The sequence below is a fragment of the Odocoileus virginianus genome, chromosome 23, assembly GCF_023699985.2.
Source record: "Odocoileus virginianus isolate 20LAN1187 ecotype Illinois chromosome 23, Ovbor_1.2, whole genome shotgun sequence".
NCBI classification, from domain to species: Eukaryota; Metazoa; Chordata; class Mammalia; order Artiodactyla; family Cervidae; genus Odocoileus; species Odocoileus virginianus.
This window is the reverse complement of record NC_069696.1, coordinates 51,218,003-51,236,957: the sequence shown is the minus strand read 5'-3', so window position 1 is coordinate 51,236,957 and position 18,955 is coordinate 51,218,003. Positions and strand designations below refer to the sequence as shown.

The 18,955-nt window shown below is 42.1% G+C and overlaps 1 pseudogene; it reads right to left on the bottom strand.

The window, feature by feature from the left end:
- Positions 1–7,503: 7,503 nt before the first annotated feature.
- The window catches only part of LOC110143962 (17S U2 SnRNP complex component HTATSF1 pseudogene), a 210,114-nt pseudogene continuing 198,662 nt past the window's right edge, over positions 7,504–18,955 (bottom strand).

Genomic DNA, 18,955 nt, shown 5'->3' with positions numbered 1-18,955 from the left:
TTTACCTGTTTGTCATAGTAATTTTTCTAAAAGTCTTAAAAGTTTATGCAAGTATGTAGGTTATAGTTCCCAGCATTCTTCCAAAGTCTGAAAATGCTGACAGACTAACTAAGAAGTTACCCTACAATGCTAGGGCAGGCTAATTAAGTCCTACACATTGACATTTTAGCTAAAAATTATAACTATGCTAATTAGCCAGTTAGAAAATGTTCAAATCTCACTGTGACAAATGAGAGGGGATTCCTTATAATCGTTTCTATAGGATTGCCAGCTACTGCTGGGGACACCATTGAATTAGGTCCCAAGTCCCAACACCACTTAACTACTGAAGAGGTTCCCACCCAAACAGTGAGTAGGAGTCAGAGCTGGATAGGCTTCCTAGAATCACGGTTCATTACCACTGCATTCCAAAGTTTGGGGAACATACTGAGTCTTTGAAAGTGGAATGAGCATCGCCTCTGACTTCCTTTAAGATCCCGTGCCATCTCAAGAAACAAGGAAGCCAAAATGCTAACTGGTACAGGGTGAACACTGCAAACTTTTGAAGACACTGTAGAAGCTATAGTCCATGTTTATAAAGAACATTTAGAGTTTCCAGGAAAGCATTGAAGTAAAATCCCTAAAGATTTACTAAATGTCAGGCAGAGGAATTAAAATGTCAGTATACCACAGAGAGGTCAAAACTGAATTAACAACATGCAGACAAATTACTCAATCGAATATAATTTAACAAATCATTATGGACACCTACTATGTGCTTGACACTGAGTAGGCTCAGCAGAGGATCAAAGATAAGAAAGAAGAGACATGTGCTCAGAGAGTTTGCAGTCCAAAAAGAAGGATAAGAGCAGAATGTGAATCCCAGAAATACAAGGGGGAAAATGCTGTAAGACAATCAGAAAGAGAAAAACAAATGTGGTATATTCGTGCATATATCTAGAATCTAGAAAGATGGTACTGATGAACCTATTTGCAGGGCAGCAGTAGAGATGCAGACACAGTGAACAGACGTGTGGACACTGTGAGGAAAGGAGTGCTCATTCACGCTGTCACGTCCGACTCTTTGTTCCTCTGTCCATGGAATTTTCCAGGCAAGAATACTGGGGTGGTTTACCATTTCCTCTTACAGGGCATCTTCCTGACCCAAAGAATGAACCTGAGTTTCTTTTTGTCTCCTGCACTGGCAGCTGGATTCTTTACCACTGAGCCACCAGGGAAGCCAAGGGAAGGAGAAAGTGAGATAAATTGAAAGAGTAGCAGTGATACTATTTACATATTACCATATGTAAAATAGATAATCAGCGGGAATTTGCTGTATGATGCAGAGAGATCAAACCCAGTGCTCTGTGATAACCTAGAGGGATGGGGTGAGGTGGAGGCAGGAGGGAGGTTCAAGACGGAGGGGACATATGTATATCTATGGCTGATTTATGTCCATGTATGGCAGAAAACAACCCAATATTGTAAAGCAATTATCCTCCAATAAAATAAATTTAAAAAGAAAAGTGCTATAAGAAACAAAGTGCTAGAGGAAAAAAGGATTACATCAGTTGCTAAGATCAATAAAGGCTTTCATAGAGGAAGTAGAAAACAGGGATGGTCCTTAATTGACAGATATGCAGAAAAGATTAACCAGATGGAGAGTCAACCCAAGCAAAATCAAAGAGACAGGAAAACCTATGGTCTATTCAGAGGACATAAATTAATTTAGTCTTTCTGAGATACAGGGTTCAGTAAAGAGGGAAACATGGCTGGAAAAGTAGGTTGGAGCTACCCTAAGAAGAGACTTACAGGATAGGTGCATGATCTTGCTTATTCGTGGAGGGCAATGGGGAGTCACTGAAGGTTCTTGCAAGGGTGCAGTCTGTTCGGCACTAGCCTGAGAAGGACCCATCTGGAGGCAACGGGAATGATGAGCAGGGGTTAGAGAGGTCAATCTGCTGGGAGTCTGCTTCAGCTTTAAGCAGGAGGGTTTGGAAAGAAAGGAGGGAAGGAGGACACCTGTGCAAGAGATAAGACAGTGTCCAAACAGAAGAGTTCTCAACCCTGGGTGCATGGTAGACTCTTGTGAGTAACATTACTGAAATAATGCTAGGGCCCACCCCAAACCAATTACAGTAGAACCTCTGTGGTTGGGTTCGAGCCTTGGGACATTTGAAAAGTTCACTAGGTGATTCCCATACACAGATAGTATTGACACTCATTTATTTTTCAAGGTATAGCTCCGGGATCAGCAGGCCCAACGTCACCTAAGAGTATGTTGGAACTACAGACTCTCAGACTACTGCACTCAGAACACACATGATTACAAGATGCCCAGGAAATATGTCCATGCACACTGAAATCACCCCCATCTCTGCACCCTGTCACCAGGTTCACAGGTGTCAAGAACAACTCCAGCAGAACACTTTGGCTATTCCTCAAGAAGCCACACACAAATTACCATATGACCCAGCAATTTCACTCCTAGGTACGTACACCAAAGAACTGAAAGCAGAGACTCACACAGACACCTGTACACCACTGTTCATGTGGTGGTTTAGTCACTCAGTCGTGTCCAACTCTTGCAATCCCATGGACTGTAGGCTGCAGGCTCCTCTGCCCATGGTGTTCTCCAGGTGAGGAGACTGGAGTGGGCTGCCATTTCCTTCTCCAGGGGATCTTCCCGACCCAGGAATTGAACCCAGGTCTCCTGTTTCTGCCAAAATGCAGAAACAGCTTGACTGTCCACTGACAGAGGAATGGACAAGCAAAATGCAGCAAGCTTCAGTTTATTGTGTATGTGTGTATATATACCTATCAGTAGTCATGTATGGATGTGAGAGTTGGACTATAAAGAAAGCTGAGCACTGAAGAATTGATGCTTTTGAACTGTGGTTGTTGCAGAAGGCTCTTAAGAATCCCTTGGATAGCAAGGAGATCCAACCAGTCCATCCTAAAGGAAATCAGTCCTGAATATTCACTGGAAGGACTGATGGTGAAGCTGAAACGCCAATACTTTGGCCACCTGATATGAAGAGCTGACTCACTGGGAAAGACCCTAATACTGGGAAAGATTGAAGGTGGATGAGAGAGGATGAGATGGTTGGATGGCATCACCGACTCAATGGACATGAGTTTGAGTAAGCTCCAAGAGTTGGTGATGGACAGGGAGGCCTGGCCTGCAAGGGGTTGCAAAGAGTCGGACACAACTGAGCAACTCAACTGAACTGCTAAATAATGTAATATGTATCCTGTGGTCCACAGTCCGAAGGGTCGCAGAGAGTCGGATGTGACTGATGACTAATAAGCACAGCACACAACACACGGCATATTGTGTGTGTGTATATAACATATATATTATACAATTTCATCCTAAAAAAAACAGATTCTGACACATGTTGCAACATGGATGAACACTGAAAACACTATGCTATTTGAAATAACTCAGACACAAAAAAGGACAAATAGGAAAAATATTTTATGATCCCATTTATATGAAATATTGGTTAGGCAAACAATAACTCTAACCCTAACCCTAACCCTGGAGGTTCAGACAGTAAAGAATCCACCTACAATGCAGGAGACCTTGTTCAATTGCTGGGTAAAGATCACCTGGGGGAGGACATGGCAACTCACTCCAGTGTTCTTGCCTGAAAAATCCCATAGACAGAGGAGCCTGGTGGGCTATAGTCCATGGGGTTGCAAAGAGTCGGACATGACTCAGCAACTAGCACTTTCATTACGTTTCACAGAAACAGAAATTAGATTAGAGGTTATCAAGGGCTAGAAGGAGGAGAGAATAGAGAATCATTGCTTAATGGTTACAGAGTTTCTATTTGGAATGATGAAAAGTTTCGGAAATAGTAATAGTTTCACAGCATTATGTATATGATTAATGCTGCTGAATTGCATGCTTTAAAAATGGCAAATTTTACATTATATATATATATTTCCCCACAATTAAAAAGAAAACAAGCTCCATCCCCACCGTTTAATTGAGAGTTCTAAGTCTCCTGCTCTTTGTCCCCAGACTGACACATTACTTCCAAACTACTTGCATTCCCCCAAATGGGACACTTTTTGGATTCCAACCTAAACTCACATTGACACAGAAAGGGAAGAATCTGCATTGTATCCAGATACTTCAAATTAAACCAGGGCTTCCCTGGGGACATGGAACAACAGACTAGTTCCAAATAGGAAAAGGAGTACATCAAGGCTGTATATTGTCACCCTGCTTATTTAACTTATATGCAGAGTACATCATGAGAAACGCTGGGCTGGAAGAAGCACAAGCTGGAATCAAGATTGCCGGGAGAAATATCAATAACCTCAGACATGCAGATGACACCACCCTTACGGCAGAGAGTGAAGAGGAACTAAAAAGCCTCTTGATGAAAGTGAAAGAGGAGAGTGAAAAAGTTGGCTTAAAGCTCAACATTCAGAAAACTAAGATCATGGCATCTGGTCCCATCACCTCATGGGAGGTGGATGGGGAGACAGTGGAAACAGTGTCAGACTTTATTTTGGGGGGCTCCAAAATCACTGCAGATGGTGACTGCAGCCATGAAATTAAAAGATGCTTATTCCTTGGGAGGAAAATCATGACCAACCTAGATAGCATATTAAAAAGCAGAGACATTACTTTGCCAACAAAGGTCTGTGTAGTCAACACTATGGTTTTTCCAGTGGTCATGTATGGATGTGAGAGTTGAACTGTGAAGAAAGCCGAGAGCCGAAGAATTGATGCCTTTGAACTGTGGTGTTGGAGAAGACTCTTGGGGGTCCCTTGGACTCCAAGGAGATCCATAGTCCATCCTGAAGGAGATAAGTCATGGGTGTTCATTGGGATAACTGATGCTGAAGCTGAAACTCCAGTACTTGGCCACCTCATGCCAAGAGTTGACTCATTGGAAAAGACACTGATGCTGGGAGGGATTGGGGGCAGGAGGAGAAGGGGATGACAGATGATGAGATGGCTGGATGGAACCACCAACACGATGGGCATGAGTTTGAGTAAACTCCAGGAGCTTGGGATGGACAGGGAGGCCTGGCGTGCTGTGATTCATGGGGTCGCAAAGAGTTGGACACGACTGAGCAACTGGACTAAACTGAACTGAACTCCCTGGTGGCTCAGAGGTAAAAAAATCTGCCTGCAATGCAGGAGATGCTGCAGATGCAGGTTTGATCTCTGGGTCAAGAAAATACCCTGGAGAAGGAAATGGCAACCCACTCCAATATTCTTGCCTGGAGAATCCCATGGACAGAAGAGCCTGGCAGGCTACAGTCCAAGGAGTTGCAAAGAGTCAGACATGAAAACAGAAAACAACAACAAAAACTTCAAATAGAATCATCCAGCCTTTCACCCCATTCTCCAAGGTACTTGGGTTGTCACATTTCCTTCAGCTTAAAGTGATACCTCCGGTCTCTCTGCCAGGAAATGCTGCACTGTCCACCTCACTTCAAACAATCCCAAATTGGCCCAAGCTCTTCACCCCTCCCAGGGGGGTATTCACGACACTCAGAATCCTATCTTGGTGACATGATCCAAAAACCCCACTCTCTCTTTTTTTTTTTTAATGAAAATGCACCAATGCAGTTTATTTTAATTCTAATTTATGAGAATAACTTCTTTTTTTTTTAATTTTTATTAGTTGGAGGCTAATTACTTTACATCATTACAGTAGTTTTCGTTATACATTGAAATGAATTAGCCATGGATTTACATGTATTCCCCATCCCAGTCCCCCCTCCCACCTCCCTCTCCACCCGATCCCTCTGGGTCTTCCCAGTGCACCAGGCCCGAGCACTTGTCTCATGTACCCAACCTGAGCTGGTTATCTGTTTCACCCTAGATAATATACATGTTTCAATGCTGTTCTTTTGAAACATCCCACCCTTGCCTTCTCCCAGAGTCCACAAATCTGTTCTATACATCTGAGTCTCTTTTTCTGTTTTGCATATAGGGTTATCGTTATCATCTTTCTAAAGTCCATATATATGTGTTAGTATACTGTAATGGTCTTTATCTTTCTGGCTTACTTAGCTCTGTATAATGGGCTCCAGTTTCATCCATCTCATTAGAACTGATTCAAAAAAATGGGCCAAAGAACTCAACAGACATTTCTCCAAGGAAGACATACAGATGGCTAACAAACACATGAAAAGATGCTCAACATCACTCATTATCAGAGAAATGCAAATCAAAACCACAATGAGGTACCATTATACGCCAGTCAGGATGGCTGCTATCCAAAAGTCTACAAGCAATAAATGCTGGAGAGGGTGTGGATAAGTGCAACATCAGAAGTCAATTCATCAATACTGAATTTGGAAAGCGCAATCAAGAAAAGAGCCACATTTTTATTGGAACTACACAATTTCCATAGTACTAGGCACCACGATTCTAGAACAAAACCAAAAACAAAAATCTGAAATATGCGTGAAAAAAGTTCTTAAACTCCAGGAGATGCACATGAACTGCCCCAAACTGGATACAAAAGGTTGTGTAGTGTACGCACAGATTTTTCTGGGGAAAGGTCTTCTAACTTGAATCAACTTCTAGAGGTGTCCAAACAGTAAATGGTAGAATTCTAATCTCCTCCATTTTTTTCAATAATGGAAGCTGTGGACTGTGGGAAGTACACTGCAAATCAAAACCACAATGAGCTACCATTACACGCCAGTCAGGATGGCTGCTATCCAAAAGTCTACAAGCAATAAATGCTGGAGAAGGTGTGGAGAAAAGGGAACCCTCTTACACTGTTGGTGGGAATGCAAACTAGTACAGCCACTATGGAAAACAGTGTGGAGATTTCTTAAAAAAAAAAACAGTGTGGAAATAGAACTGCCATATGACCCAGCAATCCCACTTCTGGGCATACACACTGAGGAAACCAGATCTGAAAGAGACACGTGCACCCCAATGTTCATCGCAGCACTGTTTATAATAGCCAAGACATGGAAGCAACCTAGATGCCCATCAGCAGATGAATGGATAAGGAAGCTGTGGTACATATACACCATGGAATATTACTCAGCCGTTAAAAAGAATTCATTTGAATCAGTTCTAATGAGATGGATGAAACTGGAGCCCATTATACAGAGCGAAGTAAGCCAGAAAGATAAAGAACATTACAGCATACTAACACATATGTATGGAATTTAGAAAGATGGTAACGATAACCCTATATGCAAAACAGAAAAAGAGACTCAGATGAATAGAACAGACTTGTGGACTCTGGGAGAAGGCGAGGGTGGGATGTTTCTAAAGAACAGCATGTATATTATCTATAGTGAAACAGATCACCAGCCCAGGTTGGATGCATGAGACAAGTGCTCGGGCCTGGTACACTGGGAAGACCCAGAGGAATCGGGTGGAGAGGGAGGTGGGAGTGGGGATCGGGATGGGGAATACATGTAACTCCATGGCTGATTCATGTCAATGTACGACAAAACTCACTGAAATGTTCTGAAGTAATTAGCCTCCAACTAATAAAAATAAATGAAAAAAAAAAGAGTCAATTTTCATGGGAAGAGGGTAGAAAAAAGTAACTTGTGAGGACTGGGCAGTGAAAAACTCTGAAGAGTTCTTTACCTCATAAGTTTTAGTAACATGTTCTGGTTTAGAGAGGGGAAATGGGGATATCAGTGGTAACATCATAAAGTGGAAGCAAGGAGACACCTACAGGGATTTTTCAAGTCCTTAAAAAATACCAAACGTTAGTATGAAATAAGCAAGAGCAAGAATTAAAAATGCAATTTAACTCAAGTACAATTTTCCATTTCTGCATATCAACAACATTCTTTATTTCTGAATGTCACCAACTTTAATCGGAATACTTTAAACAACATTATTTTGCATGCACTTAAATCTGACAAAGGAGGAGGAACAAGGTAACTTGCATTATGCTATGGAGTTTGAACTGAACAGCCAATGAACACATATTTAAAACCATTAGGTACAGGTAACCATGAACACTTCACTGCATTAATCAGATGGCACCCTACCTCTATGCACACATTCATGTAACACTATGAGTAACTACCCTGCAGCAGAGGCAAAATGGAGAAGGAATCTCCATAAAAAGCAAGCTTAAGGGATTAAATAGTGTCGTCATCATCATCATCCTCACTACTGAGAACAAAGCTGCTGCCTGTGGACAAGGGCCCTTCCTCCTTAACATTCCCTAAACCACCCACAGTCCCTGTCTCGTCAGAATCTTCAAACAATTTGTCACTGACATCGTCATCAAACAACTTCTCGTTGGAATCATCATCTTCAAATACCTTTTCATCTATGCTTTCATCTTCCTTTACATCTCCATCTTCATTTTCTTTTCCGTCCGAATCTTCAAATACCTTTTCATCTGCATCATCTTCTTTGTCCTTTTCATTAGCATCTTCAAGTTCCTTTTCTTCTGCACCTTCTTCATCCTCTTTCTCTTCCGACTCATCATCAAATAGCTTTTCACATGCATCTTCCTCTCCTTCCTTTTCATCTGACTCTTCTTCAAACTCTTTCTCAGAGCCTTCTTCATCAAACACTTTTTCAGAGCTGTCATCCTTGAATTCTGATTTTTCAGAGTCATTTTCTTCTAACTCTTTTTCTGGAATGTTTTCATTAAATTCCTTGTCGGCAGCATCTTCCTCAAAGCCTTTCTCAAGGTCATTTTCTTCTAACTCTTTTTTAGAGCCATCTTCAAACTGCTTTTCCGAGCAGTCTTCAGACTCTTGTTCTGAGTCGTCATCTTCAGAAGCCACCTTTTGGGGGCTGGCCTCCCCCTCAGACTCCTTGCCGGGGCCTTCTTCAGACTCCTTCTCATGGCCATTCTTGTCAGGATCTGTTTTGAGTTTCTTCTTTTTGGATTCTCTTTCAGGGACAGTCTCTTTTGACTCTTTGTTAGGATTACCCTCTTCATGATCTTTCTCAGGGCTGCCTTCTCCAGACTCTCTCTTGGGGAAGTCTTCTTCACTCTCTCTTTTGGGACAGCCTTCCTTAGACTCTCTTTCAAGGCAGCTCTCTTCAGATTCTTCTTGGGGACCTTCAGCTTCTTTCTCAGGGCCACTTTCTTTAGCATCTTTTTCAGAAGCAACTTCTTCAACTTCTCCCCCATCTTCCATTTTTTCAAACTTCTTTTCATCTATAGGTTCTTCAAATGCCATTTCAGTTGGAGCTGCTTGAACATTTGTTTGAGATGTGCCAGGGTGCTCAGAAAAATGCCTAACTCTAGCAGGCCCTGCCCTTTCTGGAGCACGGATGGAATTTGAATGCTGCAGGCCTCTGTTGGCCTCAGGAGCGCTGAGGAAAGCCTCCCATCCTCTCAGCCTTTCCTCCCTTTCTCTTGTGGTCTCCTCCACCTGGTAATCTGTAGTTCCATCCCATGCTTGGGCAGTGATTTGACGCCCACCAAACCACCTTCCATTGAGGGTTTGGATACAATAATCAGCTTCCTCTGGATCCCTAAAGGACACAGAGGCCACACCATCGGGGTGTCTATCAAAGAGAAGGAGCTTCCTAATTTGTCCAAACTTTGAGCACTCTACTCGAAGGTCTTCTCTGATTTCATTCAACACCAGTGGATCATCCTCAAAATCCACTGGATGAAACATGTTTTTGAGGATGACAACTCGCTCATGGCGCATTCGGGACGGGCCAGCTTGTCCCTCGGGTCTCCAGTCCAACTGCTTTTGTTGCATAGACAGCTTTTTCTTGTAGTCTTTGCACTTCTTCTTCTTCTTTGAGGCATCATATTCTCCTTTCAACTGAAATTTTGCCACCTCCACGTGTAATTTGTAGCCTCTAATTTCATCTTCATCCAAAAGTTTTAATGCCAGATCCACAGATTCTCTCTTCAAATAACAGCAAAGTCCATCTCCTTTAAGATTTCCTTGATTATCTTTGTAAAGCTTGACCTTAAATTCTTCTGTTTGAGGATCTCTCATAATAATGCCAAACTTCGACATGAGCTGTATAAATTCATCCACTGTAATGTCTGGAGGCAAACCAGACACATAAACATTTGTATTTCTGTCTTCTTCAACAAAAAACCATCCTGATTCAGCCTTTCTCTTTTCTCCCTTCTTTTTCAGATCACTGGGTTCAGGAGGTTGTCTTTGCGGAGGTTCTTCTGCAGTCCTAGCACTGACATCTTGGACACTCGCAGTAGAACTAGATGCACCATCGTTAGAAAAGCTGTAATTGGCCTGATATGTAGCAATGAAATCTTCAGTGATCTTGGGGAACCAAGCCTTCTTGTCAAGGTCCCACTCGTACGGGGTGTCAGTCGGCTGCTGCCCGAAAGAATCGGTTTCTCCACCGGGATCTTTCTCTGTGTCGTCATCCTTGGTATCTCCGTACAACTCTTGCATTCGCAACTGCTCATCAAGCTCATCGTTTGCATCCAAGTTGTTGCCGCTCATGTTGCCTACTTAGCCTAGAGGCAAGGTCCGGTCAAGCGAAGAGGCCAAGCTGATGCTGGAGGGGAACAGAGAAAAGGAGGTTGGCCACACTCAGCCCGCTCCCCACCGCCCCCCGGCCTGCCTCCCCCAAAAACCTCACTTTCAATAAACCAACACTTCTAAGGGTAGGAGGGAAAAAGTCCATTTCAAACAGCAAACTCTTAATGCCCAGAGCCTATGAGACCTAAAATGACCACGATGAATAGAGTGAAAACGTGAGTCCTCTCAAGCACATTCTCTTCTTGAAACTGAGACAGTCTAGCTTGATGTTTGGTACAATGACAAATTATTCTGGGCAGATTTTCCAAAGTAATCCAAAATCCCCGAGTCCCTCTATACAAATTGTCTACTGTGGTGACTTAATTTCATGTTTTTAGTTTTAAGGAGAAGAGATTTGGATAAATGTTCTAATGTAGTAATTAGCAATTACACTAATAGCATTGATTTCCCATTATGTTGTCCCATTATTCTAATTATATTTCTCTTTAAACAATTTTTCAGACTGCAATCTTTTACTTAGATGAGCCTAACACCCTAGATAACCTCCCCTCGCCATTGTCCACCAAATTGGTAATGTGCTATTTAACTTCACATCACACATTTTTTAAAATCATTCCGGAAGAGCTCTGAGTCAATGTATTCTCTTGAGCAATTACCGCCAGGACCCAGAACCAATGTTGCAGTAATCAAAGCAGGTGGCCATTTGGCAAGGCTCTCTACGCAAACAGCTCCTTGACATCCCACTAATGTACTTGAAATCTTACCCTTGAAGAGCACTTTTGGGAGATCTTTGGGGGTTTTCAGTCTTTAACAGTTTCTGCAAAAGAGAAACCCATGTCAGGCAATAACCAGGAAAGAAGACCACTTAACAAGAGCCTATAAGACACACCAAATACTCTCAAATGAGAGCTAACTAACACTCTATGTTTCATGCACTATTCTGAATGCCTTACATATATTAACTCATTTAGTTCCCTCCTGTACTTGTATAAGATATGTAATATTATGATCTCCATTTTACAGATGAGGAAATTGAAGCTCATCCAAGATCATCTAACAAATTAGGGGACACAGCCAAAATTCAAACCCAAGCACGCCGCTTTCAGGATCTGTACTCTTCACTAATGCTGTTTTGCTTTCTGATATGTTTCTTTTTCAGCCCTCTCATGAGACCAGCATTTTATGTCTTCTTGGACAGATGCACTTAATGATCAGAAGGTTAAATAACTTGGCCAAAGGCACACAGCTAAGTGTCCGGCTATTATGTAAACCCAGATATTTCAGACTCTAGAGACTTGCTCCTTCTCCTCTGCTGCTTACCCAAGACTGTATCACAATATCCAATCATGATGGCTATTTATGAGCAAGACAAAAACAACCAGGAGATAATAATAATAGGCTATATGGTACAATAACTAACAGAAAAAATGGCAGACAGGTATGGCAGAGCCTACTAGCTGACCGACAAATCTATTTCCTCTTCCTCTTGGGCACACACTGCCTTTTCAAACATCCTTTGTAGTCAAGTGTAGTGAAGTATCTGAGTTTCAACCAGTGAGTTTTGGCTCTTTCCTCACACCTGAATGGAGAGACACCGAGAACCTCGAGTAGGGAGGAGCCACAAGAGTGAGGGAGCCTGGGTTCCTGACTGACCCTGTGGAAGGCTGACCAACCAGGAAGCGATCCAAAGGATCCTGGCAATAAGAAGTAAGCTTTAGGAATTCCCTGGTGGCCTAGTGGTTAGGATTCTGGGCTTTCACTGCTGTGTCCCAGGTTCAGTTCCTGGTGGGGGAGCTGAGATCCCAGGGCATGGTCAAAATAAAAAGTAAGCTTGTACAGTGTTGAACCATAGAGGTTTCAAACTTACCTCTTATAGCAACTACTGTTACACCAACTAACATAAGATAAAAGTTGAATGTTGTCATCAAAAACTTAGAGTAAGACATTGATTTACAGTCAGATTTTGGATAGAAGAGAAATAAATGACTAACTCAGGTTGAAAAGCTGGAGATCATGTGGTAAGTATCCACAAAACGCTTGGCCAATCTTTCTCTACAGCAACTCGTAAAGCAGTTCATCACTCGCCTCCTGGCTTTCACTCCTAATGAAATGGGCTGCCATTTGGATGTGCTGAGTAGCATCACATGATCTGATGTTATTAAATGTTCACGTCTGGCTGCTGTGTTGAGATAAATTTGCAGGTCAAGGGTAGAAGAATGACAAGAAGTTAAGAGGCTATTTCCACTGATCACAAAGAGTGAATTTGGGGAATGAAGACTCTCCTCCTACAGCTGGATGATGCCTGGTTCTCCTAAAGACTGTTTCTGAACCACCAGGCCAGGTAGAGTTACCACCGTGGGTTCTGAGAACACTATTGCTTCTGATTAATGATATTTCAAAAAAAATCAAAAGTGAAGAAACTATTTGTGTCTGGGCATTCAGTTTTTTCTTTGTTAACATTATTAAAATCAAAAGTGAAGAAACTATTTGTGTCTGGGCATTCAGTTTTTTCTTTGTTAACATTTTCTTTCAGATGGTTTTAATTTTCTTTTGAGATTTTATATATATTAAAAAGCAATGGATATCCAGTTAAATAATTGGACATAGATATCCAATTTATTTAAAAGATCCTTAAATACCTAATTGTGTTGCCTGTAGAATCATGACTTCTATAAATTTGGCGTGTATGAAAATAGAAGGGATATTTAGGGGTCTGCAAACTGTAGTAGGGACTGACAGATTTACACTGGCCTTCCTGAGACAGACATTCACAGTTCAGTGAAACCCCCCAGAGTATAAGCATGAAGCCCATAAAACGGGTAGTAGGAAACACCACCTTCAATGCTTCAGTTTAATATCTCTGTCCCACCTTCAAATAAGCCTAGAAAACATGCTACTCCATAGACACCCTGCATATATTTTCCAGTTACAAATGGCTGTATTTTATTATATCTCTGCCTATGGTGTGGTCACATTCTAGTAAAATCCTAAGAGACTGGCAGGGCTGGGAGCAGTGTTCCTGGAAAACTATGAAGAAGTAGGAATTCCACATGCAGTGTTTGAAAGTGAAGGTGTTAGTCACTCAGTTGTGTCCAACTCTTTTCAACCCCATGGACTATAGCCCACCATGCTACAGGATGCAGTGTTTATCCATCATTTGTACCCAAATTCCAGTTCAGTCAGTAATTAGAAAGCAACCCACGCTCTGGATCCTGCTTAATTGCCTAAACCTGAAGGGTATGCTTGTGTGTCCACTGCTTGTTTCTAATCCATGTCATTACTGAGATTCACATCTTAGAAGTTCAGGCTTTTGTGGTTTGTTTTGGGATTGTTTGAAAAAAAAAAAAATTTTTTTTTTTTTAACTAGAGTGGATGGCCGGTACTCCCAGTGTTCCTCAAATGGAGGGAGGAAGGACTCTCTTCCAAGTCAGTATTTAGATTCCGAACGCTGTCATCAGTGATGAAATGATCCATTGCAGATGCTGAGAAGGAAAAGGCAAAATGGGACACCCACCGTTTTCCTGTTTGCTGACCATCATTCAAAGGTAGAGTTAGCTGTTATTGAAATAAACCATGGAGAAAATATCAAAATAAGCCTATTACGCTAGGACCCAACCATTACAGCCAAGGAAATAAAACAATAAATCCTTTGAAATGAAGAAATATAGCAAGAGGCACTTGAAAACTGAGAGGTGTTTTGTCACTAAATTGCAGCATTAATGGTGCTTTGATGCTCCTTGCTAAATTGTATAGTTCTAACACTCAGAACGAACATTTGGAAAATCATACTTATTTTATACAACTTGTTAGCAGAAAAGAAGAAAACAAGATGATGTTTTAAAACCATAAATCTCCTTTATAACTAACTGTGAACCTAATGATATTGGAAGACGAAAGAAAATTGAAAGGGAAAGTATGATTCCAAACTGCATTATAATCTTGGGTGTAAATGAACTATTATCTCATCAGTAGAGGATAAGTTCTATTTGGACTATGATGCTGAATGTTGGCAATATTCCTTCTCTGATAATGATAAGAAACTAGGAATCACAGGAGAAGTTATTTCTTTTTCATTATTAGTGGGACACTGGTGCCATTACCTGTGATCTTTTTTTTAACCAATTTTTCTTCCTTACATATATCCCCGTGTATCCCAACTAATGAAATATCACTTAAATTTATGTTACTTAATAAAAATGACAAATTTAAAGAATCAGAAGGAAATTGGATGCTCACAGCACACTGCTCCATAGGCAAGGTTTATGATCAGCAGCACCATTTTCAGACTTTCCTTAATGCTTGCTGGTATTCTAGATGTCTGTTTACCCAACCTCATTTTAATTTGTTAAGGAAGTTGAAGCCGTGACTCAGCTATAATGTGGCAGCATCTGAGTGTTAACCAAAAATGCAAATCTAGCAGTGCCTCCCTAACAAGATGTAGCAAGCCCATTTTTCTTCATATCATTTCTAATTCAGTCTCGGGTTTGAGGGAGCATTTCTGTGGCACATGGTCATGTTTAAACTTTATTTTATTACTTCTAAGCTTCTGCCATATTATTAGTCAACTTGAAGGCCTAATTCTGAAATCTGTTGGCTTAGAGACCTGCATAAACACTTGGGAAAATATTTTTCATGCAGCCACTGCACTGAACAGGGGGATCATCTGAGCTGTTTTAAGTGTTCTGTCTGTGTACAAAAGTGACAGCTAGGTTGCAGAGCTCCCAGTGTCTTTAGACATACGCAATGAGTTTCTCATCTGTCTTAATTTTTCATTCTAAATAATGCATGATTCTGTCATTAACCAGCAGACAGAAGACTCCCTGGGGGGTACCTAGTTGTCTTAATTTGGGTCTTGGATGAAGGGAATATTGGGGAGCTGATCTCAGAGAACACCTTGAGCTAGTGGGGAAAACAAGAAGAGGAAGGAAGATCTGTGAAAGGTGGGTTAATGAGGCATTACTCTGTGGGCAACCCAGACTGTATCCCACAAGGACTCTCTAAGCAGTTGTCTTTTCTAAGACCTCAAAATTGCTGAAGGGCAAGGAAACAGGCATTAAATCTTTCTGGTTTCTAAACCTCAGTGGTTGAGGGCTGCTCCTGGAGCATGAACCCCTCAGGACTTCCGGCCTGCCCAGCGTTCTAACGAAACACACTTTCAGTGACCAGAGAACACCCGAGGTCAGAGAGCTGCAGGAAGCCACCAGCAGGAAAAGGAACTTTCACGCTGGTGCCTCCAGGAGAGCCAAGGGCACACGGGCCGGGACTCCCCACAAAAGGAGGCAGCGCTGTGAGGCAGGATGCTGACCATCTCGGCTTGAATCTTAGGGAAGCAAAACTTGCCACCCTATTAGTCTCTTTCAGCTCAGTTCAGTTCAGTCGCTCAGTCGTGTCTAACTCTTTGCGACCCCATGGACTGCAGCACGCCAGGCCTCCCTGTCCATCACCAACCACGGAGTTTACTCAAACTCTTGTCCACTGAGTCAGTGATACCAATTAGTCCCTAGCATGCAAATTATTTTAGCTGAAAACAATCAAGGCCCAAATGACTCAGGAAGAAACTTTGACCTTCCCTATAACTGCCTAAAACAATTCAGACACAGGACCTGAAACTGAATGTAAAACAGCTTAAACTGGTTTTGTCTCCTTAAACAGGGCGTTGTTTAACCAAACCTTGAGTTATTTTACAAAAACAGCACTGCTCATGTGCAAGACAGGAACCTCTGTCTCCCAGATCACCCCAGAATCAAGAATCTCCAGTATACCAAACTCAAAGAATAGAAATATTGTCACCAGAACCTTTTACAAAGAGAGTGTCAGTCGCTCAATCGTGTCCAACTCTTTGCAGTCCCATGGTCTGTAGCCTGTCAGGTTCCTCTGTCCATGGAATTTTCCAGGCAAGAACATTGGAATGGGTTGCTATTTCCTTCTCCATTACAAAGAAAGAAGTCCTTCAATAAGGAAAATCTGGCTTCCAGCAATGCCAGTAGCTTATGGACTGATTCTAGACTAGCCAATCAGCTTCCAAGTTTGAAAATCCCTTACCCCTTAAATTTCTGCTCCAAACTCTGAATTGGGAAGACAGATTTGAGCTGTATCTCCTAAGGCCATCAACCTCTTAATAAAGCTCTTTCTTTTCTCTAAAGCCTGTGCCACAGTTCTGGCTTCCATGTGCTTCATTGGGTCAGGAGACTTGCTCCATAAAAGGCCTTTCCTGGAATAGAACTATCACCAGAAATACCTGCAGAGAATATGAGCGAGATGTGGTAAAGGGAACAGGGCCTAAAGATCAGAGTCCTCTCAATGATTAAAGCTGCTATATGCAATGAATATTACTCAGCCATAGAGAGAATGAGATAATGCCATTTGCAGCAACATGGATGAACCTAGAGACTGTCATCCTGAGTGAAGCAAGTCAGACAGAGAAGGATAAATATCATATGACATAACTTATATGTGGAATCTTAAAAAATAATACAAATGAGCTTATTTACTAAACAGAAACAGACTCACAGACTCCTAAAACAAACTTATGGGGACCAAAGGGGGAACAGGGGCAGGGAGCAGGGGTAAATTAGGAGTTTGGAACAGACATACACAGATTACTGTCTATAAAATAGATCATCAGCAAAGACCTACTGTACTCAATGCTCTGTAACAATCTATATGGGAAAAGAAGCTGGGAAAGAATAGACATATGTATATGTACATGTGTAACTGAATCACTTTGCTATACACCTGAAACTAACACAACATTGTAAAACAACTATATGGTATCTCAGTGGTAAAGAATCTGCCTGCCAATGTAGATGAGGATTCGATCCCTGGGTCAGGAAGATTCCCTGGAGAAGGAATCCAGTATTCTTGGGCTTGCCTGGTGATCAGCTGGTAAAGAATCTGCCTGCAATGCAGGAGACCTGGTTTTGATCCCTGGGTTGGGAAGATCCGCTGGAGAAGGGAATGGCTATCCACTCCAGTATTCTGGCCTGGAGAATTCCATGAACAGTCCATAGAGTCACAAAGAGTGGGACACGAGACTGAGTGGGACACGAGACTGAGAGACTTTCACTTTCACTTTAGTGACTAAACTATAACAACGAAACAAAAATTTTACTTAAAAAAAAAAAGAAGACATTCAAAAACAGAGAGTGGTTAAATAAATAGTAAAACATCTTAAAAAGAAAATAAAAGGTCCTCTCTGTGTTCCCTCGTCACCACAGGCCCAGACAGAAGAAGCTGGAAGAGCAGAGGAAAATGTCTTCCTCCCCAACAAACCCCTGCTTCCCCCTTACTCACTGTGTGATTTGGATGCATGACTTAAGATCTCTGAACCTTACTTTTCCATACAGTGAGGTTTGTGAGGCTGAGCTCTCTGGGTGATAATAAGGATTCCATATAATGATGTGATACTGTATGTAAATTTGCCCACCAAGGACTCAGCATACAGGAGGTGCTCAGTAAGTGCTGGTTATTTTGGTTGTGATGGTTATAACCTTTACTGACTATAATGCCCAGTAAGTATCCTCTGAACCTCAGCCCCTCCTTGCAGAGTAGGATAGTCCTACCATGCTCATCTCGCCCCCACAGCACAGTTTAGGACAGGAAGCAGGAGGAGTCTGTTAATCGCCACTGCATCACTTCCGCAGCACATCTCTCGAACACAACACGTCTCGTGACACCGTGTGCTGGACACAGGCAGGCAGTCCTCTGAGAAACGCCAGCAGCCAAGCAGGCCGTGCGGCAGAATCAACCCTCATCTACACTCCTCGTAAAACTCATCAGAAGCCCTTATTACACTCAGAAGAAAAGAGTCACAGGATAAGGCCTACTGGTCTGCGGATATTGATGTCATCTAAGGGAGACACTGACTCTGATTTCTATTAACTTTAACACTGTTGACTGAAAAAAATGAACAATGTAAAAGTTGAAAATTATGTTTTATTTAGCAGATGTATTGAGGTCTTAAGCTCAGGAGACACTGCCTCTCAGCTCTGAGGGACCGTTTTGAAGAGGTAAGGAAGGAACCAGGATATATTGGAGTCTTTGCAACAAAAGCCAGGTAGTTGGAACATCAAAAGAATACTGTTAAAGAAAAACTAGACATCTGAAGTTAATGGACTTAGCACTTTTCTCGTATGGGAAGACGCGTGAGTCTGGGCTCACTGATCTCACTCCTTTGATATGCACCATAACTATCTAGGGCCCGCATCTGATTTCCTCCATCCTGCATCCCCTAAGGGTGCACAGTCGGGGGGTGACTGCAGTGGCTGACTGCCTGATGCGAGCAACATCATTTACTACGGAAGGTGATGATATTATGATATGGAAGGTGACATTCTTCACCCACAATACTGAGACCCACTCTTGCCCCTTTCCCTCCAGCAAAGCTGCAATCCCCTTGGACTAACTGTACCATGAGGTCAAAGTCACCTCCATCCCAACAGCTAAACAGGTGAGACTCCAAGGTGAGAGACATAACAATAGCTGTCATCAGGCAGTTTTCTCTGTGAAAAGG